This window comes from Pseudophryne corroboree, chromosome 4 (assembly GCF_028390025.1).
Source record: "Pseudophryne corroboree isolate aPseCor3 chromosome 4, aPseCor3.hap2, whole genome shotgun sequence".
NCBI classification, from domain to species: domain Eukaryota; kingdom Metazoa; phylum Chordata; class Amphibia; order Anura; family Myobatrachidae; genus Pseudophryne; species Pseudophryne corroboree.
This window is the reverse complement of record NC_086447.1, coordinates 256,898,076-256,911,508: the sequence shown is the minus strand read 5'-3', so window position 1 is coordinate 256,911,508 and position 13,433 is coordinate 256,898,076.

Sequence of the window (13,433 nt, the reverse complement as noted above, 5' to 3'; positions counted from 1 at the left end):
CTGTTTGCAGTACTTTCACACATGAATAAAAGAGCGTCTCAGTCACCGCCCCGCTACCCACTTTGCAAAGCTGTTTCCTCGTAAGCAGACTTGCTGTGTGGATCTTCTCCGACCTTTCAGAAATCTCCTGATAATTTGCTCTCCGTTTCTGCCTTCGAAAACTTCTTCACATGCCATACTGTTCCAGCTCATTGACACAGTTTCGTCATACAGTATTTGACCGGTAATTCTTTCATTTACGGTTTACAATTATTTATATACTGTACGTAAATGATGAATGTCCCTGTGCATTGCTCCATGGCCTGTACAACTTATCCCGGTGTACTGTATTTTAAAATGTATACCATCTCTCACTACATATCCGAGCGCTGCCACGTGCTGGGAGTTCACGGTCGGCGGCCATGTTGTCAGGTTGCTAAGCGATCCAGCTCGGTATACCGTAATGTGCATAGACCTCGCTTATCCCAATGTAATTGAGCTAGGGGATTGTGACGCTCCTTCAGCATTGCCCCCTGAACTGTGAAATGTATGCCATATTGTATCTCACTACATATCCGAGCGCTGCCACGTGCTGGGAGTTCACGGTCGGCGGCCATGTTGTCAGGTTGCTAAGCGATCCAGCTCGGTATACCGTAATGTGCATAGACCTCGCTTATCCCAATGTAATTGAGCTAGGGGATTGTGACGCTCCTTCAGCATTGCCCCCTGAACTGTGAAATGTATGCCATATTGTATCTCACTACATATCCGAGCGCTGCCACGTGCTGGGGGTTCACGGTCGGTGGCCATTTTTAGTGTGCATAGAACTCGCTTATCCACATACTGTAGGCCCCTGTGTTTTTAACTACTATATTGAGATGCACATTTCTAGGCCTACAGTATTTAATATACAGTAAGCAGCATTGTTGTTAGGCAATAATTGAAGAATTTACATACAGTACTGACATGTACTGTATGTAATGCTTGTACATCATGTCAGTCGACCCTTATGCTGTACACTACTGTAAGTCTCACAGGGCCCATGCACTTCCAAGGAGGGTTATTTACTGTACTGTATCTGTTTCATACAGGAAACTAATTGCAGTCCATAACACTGAAGTTGTATTTTCAGTACTGTACAGTATACAATACTTAAATTTGAACATCAGGTACTGGATAGTAAACATGTACAGTATTAACTTCTATCATAAAACTCTTATGCATTTTCAGATGTGTAAATTTTAGACTACAGTATTCACAAATGTTTTCTCTCCATACAGGAATTATAGTTGGACAACATGCCAGTAACTATCAACAAAACGATGAGCAAGATAATCGCCAACATGAAAAAAGAAAATAAAACCATCAAAGAGATCCATGCATGGCTCAAGGAAAGTGGCATTATAGTCACTTTAGAAACGGTGCGCTATCATGCATTCGAGAGAACAACGCCCAGATTTGTATTTCCTACAAAATGCACATGGTACGTACTGTACACTACTGTAATGTTTAAATGACTTGCTTTATACCATAAACAATTTTTTTGAAATAAAATAAAAACTTCATCAATTGTAACTGTGATTGTGCTGTTCATGAATTCATATTTTTCATACTGTATTGTACTGTAGGAGAGTGCAACAAATTGTGGAGGAACTAACTCGTGAGGATGATGAGCGTACTGCTCTGCAAATAAAACGAATTCTCCATTCCAAGTATGACCTGGACATATCGGCCACCAGCATCAGAAGGATGCGACGGAAAATGGGATGGACCTTTGGCGCAACAAGGTAAAATACTGAAAGCAGTATAAACCATACAGTAAATGCACTGTTAATAATCCCTTGATACGTGATATAATAATGCCATAAATCATTATACAGAGTGTGTACTTTATACTATATACAGTATGTGTGTGTGTATATACTGTATATACAGTATTCTATCCCAAAAGAGATACCTACTGTATAGGCACTCAGAGACAGCAATGAAGCATTGCCGGCTTATTGTGATGATTACATACTGTATACTGTGTGTGTGTGTTTGTGTGTATGTACAGTATGTATATATATATTACTCTGTATGTAACTTAATGTACTGTATGTACAGTTTAATGTATACAGTAGGTATATAATACAGTATACTGCACATACAGTCTACTGTATATACAGTAATCTGTAAATCTGTAATTTCATAACTGTATCTGATTTCATTATTTTTGGCTCTTCACAGGATATCTCCAATGATAAGAGATGTGAATAAAGAAAAGAGAGTGGAACAGGCACGGCGATGGATTGAGAGTGGTGAAACATTTGATGATGTCATTTTCACAGATGAATCGTCTGTTGCCCTTGAGCGGTTCTCCAGAATGTCATTCAGGAAACGTAACCATATCTCTTTAAAACCACGCCCAAAGCATCCATTGAAAATCCATGTATGGGGAGGCATATCACGATTAGGAGCTGGTCCCCTATTATTTTTCGAAGGTACAGTACAGTACTATACTTTATTCTGTGCCTGTGTTCTGTAAAAATACATGTTGTACTGTAGAGTACGTGTAACTGCACAATAAAAGGAGTTGCTTATTAATGAACAACATTTTTTGATTTCTGTAGGAATCATGGATAAGAAATATTTCCAAGAAACAATAGTAGAGAAATGTATGGTGCCATTTGTGAATAAATATTACCCAACTCACCATAGGATATTCCAAGACAATGATCCTAAACACTCCGCCTCAGCCAAATTTATGGAAGAGAAAGGTATGAATTGGGAACGCACACCACCAGAGTGAGTATTCTTTCAACAGTGTACAAGTAAAATTTTGGATAGCACTCTAGTACTGTAAAAAAAATTTTTGTTTAATAAACAGTACAATATTGTATGTTTAATTTTCTCTATTTACTGTAATGTACTGTAATTAATTTTTTCTATACGCTTTTTTTTTTTTTTTAATTAGATCACCAGACATGAACCCAATCGAATTAGTGTGGGCTCAATTGAAGAGGTACGTTAGGAGTGTTGCAAAGCCAACAACAAAACAGCAACTGGTGGATGGGATAAAGAAATTTTGGCTAGAAGTACTCACACCTGAACATTGTAATAATTATATAAATCACCTGTATAAAGTATTACCTGTTGTAGTTGAAAGAAATGGTCAAGCCACAAATATGTAGTTCTGTATTTTCTGTTTAAAATTTTAAATTGGTGCATTATTAAAAAAAATGATAAAATTGCCTTTGTCTGATTATTGCATAAACTAATGTAGAATATTATACAGTAGTAATGTTATTGATGTGTACTGTATGAACAGTTATTTTCAGTTTTATAAGTCCTGAATAAGAGTACTGTACATTTTGATCAGTGCAGTACATGGAATCGGATGTTGTAATACTTTATTTTTACATTAATATTGATGTTTTTCCAATAAATATTCAATTTTACAGTATGGTACGGTACAGTACATGAGGGTACCTGTACAGTATGATACGTCATTATGGGGGAGAAATACTGTATCCACTAAATGTACAGTAAAATGTTTTTTTCTTATTACAAACACACAAATGCATCTCAGATGGAAATATGCTATACACAGCAGACAGCTTATGGTGACAGAACTTCCCTACTGTATCCCCACCCATAGTCGTGGTATATTTTAGATTGCCTAATGAGACACTCCTGCAGCATTGCCAATGATTCATGTAAAACCTGTGTGCAAACAGTATCTGTATTGAATGCAAAGTACAGTAAGAGTACAGTATACAGTATTATCAGAGCCAAACCTGACCAACATGATGCCCTAGGCTAGATTTTGGCTGATGCCCTCTTGCACAGATGCTACGTAGTTCCGCCTCTAACCCTGCACCCCTTTCCCAGCACCATCACCCATTTTGGCGCTCCTACCCCCTATAATCTAAATAAGAACAATGTGCACATTTAGTGCCAGCCCAAAACAGTGTACAGTATGTTCTTGCTGGGAAGGGGCATGGTAACACAATAATACCCGAAGATGAAATGACACAACACAGTACTGCAACTTTATTCACATTATATCATGCAGTGGTGTCTCTTATTCTCATGACATCATATCATAGTACCACATTACTCCTAACAGTAATGCCCCTTATTCACATTACACCCCACCACATTCATCTTTATTTACATTAGACCACAGGTTCTCAAACTCAGTCCTCAGGACCCCACACAGTGCAGGTTTTGCAGGTCTCACAGAATCACAAGTGAAAAAATTAGCTCCACCTACTGTATGGACCTTCTAAAATGTGTCAGTTAGTAATGAATACATCTGTGCACTTGCTGGTTTACCTGCAAAACATGCACTGTGTGGGGTCCTGAGGACCAAGTTTGAGAACCACTGCATTAGACCATGCAGTAGTGCCCTTTCCTTATGTTACACCAGAAAATATTGTAGTACACCTTATACACATACAGTACAGTAATGCCACACATTAGTAATGCATTTCATATTTCAATTTTCTGATTTAATTTCATAGAGCCGCAGTCACTCACAGAATATAGGCATGTACTGTAGCATCTCATTTTATTCTGCAGAAGCTGATTATTCCCGTTTGGCTAGTATGCCGCCTCTGTACAGTATATCACAATAGAAAAAAGTTATAGTGTCAGTGAAAAAAGCACCTCATGACAGATACTGTACACAAGCTCATGTCTAAATACTGTATACTGTAAGCAGTGACATTAAGGGGTACAGTACTGTATATGCAATTGCAGTCGAATTCCGGAAGGAATACGGAAAAAATGGACACGGGATCCCCCATCTTTTTAGAACCAGCACCGGGCTCTGCGCCTGGTCCTGGTGCAAAAAATAAGGGGGACAAAAAAAGCGTAGGGGTTCCCCATATTTTTTGAATCAGCACTGGGCTCCACTAGCTGGACAGATAATGCACAGCCGGGGGAGACTTTTATACAGGTCCCTGCGGCCATGGAATTAAATACCCAACTAGTCACACCTGGCCGGAGTACCCTGGAGGAGTGGGGGCCCCTTAAATCAAGGGGACCCCCCTCCAGCCACTCGATTATCTCTATCACCCCTGTGTATTGTAGCTAGGGGATTGTGACGCTCCTTCAGCATTGCCCCGTAGCCTGCAAAATCTGTGCTGTTATTTGCTCCATAGCTGAGTGCCTCCTAGGAGCTACTGTAGGAGTCACAGGCGGTAGCCATTTCAATTGAGTCTGCCCTGCTATAGAATTGTACAGGTATGTGTACATTACCGTACGGTGCATAGAACCTTTACAGTAGAAACTCTCCTGCAGCTTTGGCCTGCTTTACTGTATGTACTGTAAAACTTGTGTTTTGTCAGTTTGCTATGCGACCGAGCCCGGTGTAACGTACAGTACTGTAATGTGCATAGACCTCGCTTACAGTATCTCTGTGTATTTTGGCTAGGGGATTGTGACGCTCCTTCAGCATCGCCCCGTAGCCTGCACAGCTTATGCCATTTCTCATTCCATACCCAACTGCTGCCTGCCACGAGGTGGGGGTTCAGGAGGTGGGGGTTCATGGGTAGTGGTCGTTTTGACAGTGTGCTATGCGATTGAGTCCGGTGTACCGTAATACTGTATGCAATCCTACAGTAGCTTATCCCTCCCCTGTGTATTTTGGCTAGGGGATTGTGACGCTCCTTCAGCATTGCCCCATAACCTGCACAAGGGTTCAGGGGCGGCGGCCATTTTGCCAGTGTGCTACAGTATGTCATCGAGTCCGGTGTACCATAATATGCATACTGTGTATTTTAGCTAGGGGATTGTGACGCTCCTTCAGCATTGCCCCATAGTCTGTACAATCTGGACTATTACTTGCTCCGTAGCCTAGGGCCTCTGTGGGGCAAGGAGTCATAGGTGGTAGCCATTTCTATTCAGTCTGCCCAGCTACAGAATTGTATGTGTACTGTGTACGGAGCATAGTACCTTAACCTGCATAGAACCTGCACATTATGGTACACCGGACTCGATCGCATAGAACCGCTCATGCAGCTACTGTATGCCCTGGTTTACAGTATGTGAATAAAAAAAATAATAAAGTGTCTGAAAAAAACTACAGTAACATGCATTTGTACTTAAGGAATCGAACCCTGGACTCTGAGTATAGGAAGCGAAACACTTCACCACTTCGCCGCAGACAAATGTATAAATCCGTTGGTTTTGATTATGCTGTAATGGCTACGGGATTAGGACGATAACACTGTAGAAAATTCCTAATCTTGAGAGGCAATAGTGAACTTGTAACACACATCCATTTGCGACAGTGTACACTACTGGTTTTACAGTACTGTGTTTTGTCTGCGGGACTTGGACGCTCACATACAGTATTCATAAAGTATTGTAGATGGATCATATACTGTATGCTGTACTACTGTATTTGCGTCGGTGTCGTACTGTATATACTGTACAGTACTGTATTAAATAATGCAGCGTAATGAGTACAGTATTTGCTGTATGCAGCGTAATGAGACGCCTTAGTAAAGTAGTCCTTATTATGTATGTCAGTATTGTATTTTACGGGAGACCACACGCATGCGCAGTGGTGATTGTAAAAAGCGACATCTGGTGGCTGATCGCAGGTATTACACGTAAAGGTAACGCCAAACGTCAAATGTCTGTCTCCGTGCGATTAGATAGCCTCTCTGTGGCTAGGCGCGCCTCGCTACGCCACAGTACGCTGCGTATGGTCGAACGGGACAACCGCCGCGGCCACTCAAGATAAAGGTGGCTACATCTGTAGGTGGTCATTCCGAGACTGTTTAGCTGTTTAGACTGTTTAGCTATGTAAAAAAAAACACCAGTGCAGTAGTCATGGTGACAAACAAAGCCCAGAAGTGAGGTGGCTCCATCTCAGGCTCCTGTTTTCCCCGGTAGGAGTTTACAGTGCATGCATCCACATAGGTGGTCATTCCGAGACTGTTTAGCTGTTTAGACTGTTTAGCTATGTAAAAAAAAACACCAGTGCAGTAGTCATGGTGACAAACAAAGCCCAGAAGTGAGGTGGCTCCATCTCAGGCTCCTGTTTCCCCCGGTAGGAGTTTACAGTGCATGCATCCTTCCAACCCTTGCTCTATTCTTTTGAGAACAAGGTGTGGCCCATGAAAATAATAGTGGCATCAAAGTATCCTTACCCAAATGTTTTCTATGAAGCCGGGCAATGGATTGTTCCGTCCCTGGGCCAAACCAAATACTAGTCGTAAAGATGAGGAGAGACATATCTTTAGGTGTCTTTTACAGGTTACAAGGGCTCGGTTGCATGCGCCGCTTCACGGGCTCACTTCGGGCTCAGTTGCATGCACCGCTTCACTTGCCACATAGGTGGTCATTCCGAGTTGTTCGCTCGCTAGCTGCTTTTAGCAGCATTGCAAACGCTAGGCCACCGCCCTGTGGGAGTGTATCTTAGCTTAGCAGAATAGCGAACGAAAGAGTAGCAGAATTGCTACTAAATATTTTCTTGCAGTTTCTGAGTAGCTCCAGACCTACTCCTAGATTGCGATCAGCTCGGTCTGTTTAGTTCCTGGTTTGATGTCACAAACACACCCTACGTTCGGCCAGCCACTCCCCTGATTCTCCAGCCACTCCCGCGTTTTTCCCTGACACGCCTGCGTTTTTTAGGACACTCCCGGAAAACGCTCAGTTACCACCCAGAAATGCCCCTTTCCTGTCAATCACTCACCGATCAGCAGTGCGACTGAAAAGTGCCGCACAGAAAACAGCAAAACTGCTAAGTTTTTAGTTAAATAACTAAGCACATGCGCGCTGCGTACCATGCGCATTTAGCAACAAATTGCAGCATAGCAAAAATTAGCAACTAGCGAACAACTCGTAATGACCACCATGGTTACTAAAGGTAACAGTTTGTGCCATGGATGGAAACATTTAGCAAAAGCTGTAAAAATATTTTAAAAAAATGTGTCGACCTTTTGACCCTGCCTACCTCCTGACCCTGTGAACATTTTACCCTGCCTACCTCCTGACCCTGTGGACCTTTTGACTGTTGACCCTATGGTGTTGACCTAATTGACTGTCAACCTTTTTACTGTCTATCTATAAACCTCCTCCTGCGAGCAGAAATGTTAGCGCCAGCGGTGATCACACCCAAATGGCAGGACAATTGAATTGCTGCTGTTGGGCTCCTAAAAAACAATTGAGCCGCCACCTATGTGTGGAACAAACATTACTGCATCTAGTAACATGATCCCTACAGTGATGTTGGTGGCACAAGTCCCATGATGTAGAGTAAAAATCAATACGGGATTGATAAAAGTACTGCTACTTGTTTCAGTATGCAAGAAACCTGCAGCTCTGACACTTATCACAAGCATATTGCAAATCAACCATACCAATAAAGAGCCCAGCAACCAATAAATAGCCCAGCAACCTATCCCCATTGCATTAAAAGTTTACTCTCCTTCACACTAATAAATTAATAACACATGCCTCACCACCATTATATTAAGAGGTTTCCTCTCTGCCACCCAGATGTCAGCAAAGGAATAGGAAATACTGCTGCCTGACTGGTCTGCATGTCACCATAGAGTACCAGGGCCAGATTCTTGTGGCTGTGAAGTGCATTGCGCCCAAGGGAGGCTGGATCACTTCTAAATAGAGATGTGCACCGGAAATTTTTCGGGTTTTGTGTTTTGGTTTTGGATTCGGTTCCGCGGCCGTGTTTTGGATTCGGACGCGTTTTGGCAAAACCTCCCTGAACATTCTTGTCGGATTCGGGTGTGTTTTGGATTCGGGTGTTTTTTTTTCAAAAACCCTCAAAAACAGCTTAAATCATAGAATTTCGGGGTCATTTTGATCCCATAGTATTATTAACCTCAATAACCATAATTTCCACTCATTTCCAGTCTATTCTGAACACCTCACAATACTATTTTTAGTCCTAAAATTTGCACCGAGGTCGCTGGATGACTAAGCTAAGCGACCCAAGTGGGCGGCACAAACACCTGGCCCATCTAGGAGTGGCACTGCAGTGTCAGACAGGATGGCACTTAAAAAAATAAGCCCCAAACATCACATGATGCAGAGATAAATAAAAAAATAAAAAAAGGGGTGCAAGATGGAATTGTCCTTGGGCCCTTCCACCCACCCTTATGTTGTATAAACAGGACATGCACACTTTAACGAACCCATCATTTCAGCCACAGGGTCTGCCACACGACTGTGGCTGAAATGACTGGTTGGTTTGGGCCCCCACCAAAAAAAAAGCAATCAGTCTCTCCTTGCACAAACTGGCTCTACAGAGACAAGATGTCCACCTCCTCCTCATCATTCGATTCCTCACCCCTTTCACTGTGTACATCCCCCTCCTCACAGATTATTAATTCGTCCCCACTGGAATCCACCATCTCAGGTCCCTGTGTACTTACTGGAGGCAATTGCTGGTGAATGTCTCCACGGAGGAATTGATTATAATTCATTTTGATGAACATCATCGTCTCCATATTTTCTGGAAGTAACCTCGTACGCCGATTGCTGACAAGGTGACCGGCTGCCCTAAACACTCTTTCGGAGTACACACTGGAGGGGGGGCAACTTAGGTAAAATAAAGCCAGTTTGTGCAAGGGCCTCCAAATTGCCTCTTTTTCCTGCCAGTATACGTACGGACTGTCTGACGTGCCTACTTGGATGCGGTCACTCATATAATCCTCCACCATTCTTTCAATGGTGACAGAATCATATGCAGTAACAGTAGACGACATGTCAGTAATTGTTGGCAGGTCCTTCAGTCCGGACCAGATGTCAGTTTTCGCTCCAGACTGCCCTGCATCACCGCCAGCGGGTGGGCTCGGAATTCTTAGCCTTTTCCTCGCAGCCCCAGTTGCGGGAGAATGTGAAGGAGGAGCTGTTGACGGGTCACGTTCCGCTTGACTTGACAAGTGTCTCACCAGCAGGTCTTTGCACCTCTGCACACTTGTGACTGCCGGAAAGAGAGATACAATGTAGGCTTTAAACCTAGGATCAAGCACGGTGGCCAAAATGTAGTGCTCTGATTTCAACAGATTGACCACCCGTGAATCCTGGTTAAGCAAATTAAGGGCTCCATCCACAAGTACCACATGCTAAGCGGAATCAGTCTGTTTTAGCTCCTCCTTCAATGTCTCCAGCTTCTTCTGCAAAAGCCTGATGAGGGGAATGACCTGACTCAGGCTGGCAGTGTCTGAACTGACTTCACGTGTGGCAAGTTCAAAGGGTTGCAGAACCTTGCACAACGTTGAAATCATTCTCCACTGCGCTTGAGTCAGGTGCATTCCCCCTCCTTTGCCTATATTATAGGCAGATGTATAGGCTTGAATGGCCTTTTGCTGCTCCTCCATCCTCTGAAGCATATATAGGGTTGAATTCCACCTCGTTACCACCTCTTGCTTCAGATGATGGCGGGGCAGGTTCAGGAGTGTTTGCTGGTGCTCCAGTCTTCGGCACGCGGTGGCTGAATGCCGAAAGTGGCCCGCAATTCTTCGGGCCACCGACCGCATCTCTTGCACGCCCTTGTCGTTTTTTTAAAAATTCTGCACCACCAAATTCAATGTATGTGCAAAACATGGGACGTGCTGGAATTTGCCCACATGTAATGCACGCACAATATTGCTGGCGTTGTCCGATGTCACAAATCCCCAGGAGAGTCCAATTGGGGTAAGCCATTCTGCGATGATGTTCCTCAGTTTCCATAAGAGGTTTTCAGCTGTGTGCCTCTTATGGAAAGCGGTGATACAAAGTGTAGCCTGCCTAGGAACGAGTTGGCGTTTGCGAGATGCTGCTACTGGTGCCGCCGCTGCTGTTCTTGCTGCGGGAGGCAATACATCTACCCAGTGGGCTGTCACAGTCATATAGTCCTGAGTCTGCCCTGCTCCACTTGTCCACATGTCCGTGGTTAAGAGGACATTGGGTACAACTGCATTTTTTAGGACACTGGTGACTCTTTTTCTGACGTCTGTGCACATTCTCGGTATCGCCTGCCTAGAGAAATGGAACCTAGATGGTATTTGGTACCTGGAACACAGTACCTCAAGCAATTCTCTAATTCCCTGTGAATTAACGGTGGATACCGGACACACGTTTAACACCACCACAGCTGCCAAGACCTGAGTTATCCGCTTTGCAGCAGGATGACTGCTGTAATATTTCATCTTCCTCGCAGACGACTGTTGGACAGTCAATTGCTTACTGGAAGTAGTACAAGTGGTCTTCCGACTTCCCCTCTGGGATGACGATCGACTCCCAGCAGCAACAACAGCAGCGCCAGCAGCAGTAGGCGTTACACTCAAGGATCCATCGGAGGAATCCCAGTTAGGAGAGAACTCGTCAGACTTGCCAGTGACATGGCCTGCAGGACTATTGGCGTTCCTGTCTAAGGAGAAATTGACACTGAGGGAGTTGGTGGTGTGGTTTGCAGGAGCTTGAGTACAAGAGGAAGGGATTTAGTTGTCAGTGGACTGCTTCCGCTGTCACCCAAAGTTTTTGAACTTGTCAATGACTTCTGATGAATGCGCTCCAGGTGACGTATAAGGGAGGATGTTCCTAGGTGGTTAACGTCCTTACCCCTACTTATTACAGCTTGACAAAGGCAACACACGGCTTGACACCTGTTGTCCTATTTTCTGTTGAAATAATTCCACACCGAAGTGATTTTTTTTTGTCATTTGACCAGGCATGTCAATGGCTATATTCGTCCCACGAACAACAGGTGTCTCCCCGGGTGCCTGACTTAAACAAACCACCTCACCATCAGAATCCTCCTTGTCAATTTCCTCCTCAGCGCCAGCAACACCCATATCCTCATCCTGGTGTACTTCAACAGTGACATCTTCAATTTCACTATCAGGAACTGGACTGCGGGTGCTCCTTCCAGCACTTGCAGGGGGCGTGCAAATGGTGGAAGGCGCCACCTCTTCCCGTCCAGTGTTGGGAAGGTCAGGCATCGCAACCGACACAATTGGACTCTCCTTGGGGATTTGTGATTTAGACGAACGTACAGTTCTTTGCTGTGCTTTTGCCAGCTTAAGTCTTTTCATTTTTCTAGCGGGAGGATGAGTGCTTCCATCCTCATGTGAAGCTGAACCACTAGCCATGAACATAGGACAGGGCCTCAGCCGTTCCTTGCCACTCCTTGTCGTAAATGGCATATTGGCAAGTTTACGCTTCTCATCAGACGCTTTTAATTTTGATTTTTGGGTCATTTTACTGAACTTTTGTTTTTGGGATTTTACATGCTCTCTACTATGACATTGGGCATCGGCCTTGGCAGACGACGTTGATGGCATTTCATCGTCTCGGCTATAACTAGTGGCAGCAGCTTCAGCACGAGGTGGAAGTGGATCTTGACCTTTCCCTATTTTACCCTCCACATTTTTGTTCTCCATTTTTTAATGTGTGGAATTATATGCCAGTAATATATCAATAGCAATGGCCTACTGTACTGTACTATATATGTATACTGTTGGTCACCAAAATGCTGCACTGTAATACTAGAAGCTATAGAAAAGTATATATATTATTGTATATATATCAGTACAGAGCAGTGTAACTGTGACACATGTGTCCTGACAAGCAGTATAGAAGCTATAGAAAAGTATATATATTATTGTATATATATCAGTACAGAGCGGTGTAACTGTGACCCATGTGTCCTGACAAGCAGTATAGAAGCTATAGAAAAGTATATATATTATTGTATATATCAGTACAGAGCGGTGTAACTGTGACCCATGTGTCCTGACAAGCAGTATAGAAGCTATAGAAAAGTATATATATATTATTGTATATATCAGTACAGAGCAGTGTAACTGTGACACATGTGTCCTGACAAGCAGTATAGAAGCTATATAAAAGTATATATATTTTTGTGTATATCAGTACAGAGCAGTATAACTGTGACACATGTGTCCTGACAAGCAGTATAGAAGCTATAGAAAAGTATATATATTATTGTATATATCAGTACAGAGCGGTGTAACTGTGACCCATGTGTCCTGACAAGAAGTATAGAAGCTATAGAAAAGTATATATATTACTGTATATCAGTAGTAGTACAGAGCGATGTAACTGTGACACGTGTGTCCTGACAAGCAGTATAGAAGCTATAGAAAAGTATTTAAATTATAGTATATATCAGTACAGAGCAGTGTCATGTGTCCTGACAAGCAGTATAGAAGCTATAGAAAAGTATTTAAATTATTGTATACATCAGTATAGAGCAGTGTCATGTGTCCTGACAAGCAGCATAGAGGCTATAGAAAAGTATATGTATTATTGTATATATCAGTACAGAGCGGTGTATCTGTGACCATGTGTCCTGACAAGCAGTATAGAAGCTATAGAAAAGTATATATATTACTGTATATCAGTACAGAGCGGTGTAACTGTGACACGTGTCCTGACAAGCAGTATAGAAGCTATAGAAAAGTATATATATTACTGTATATATCAGT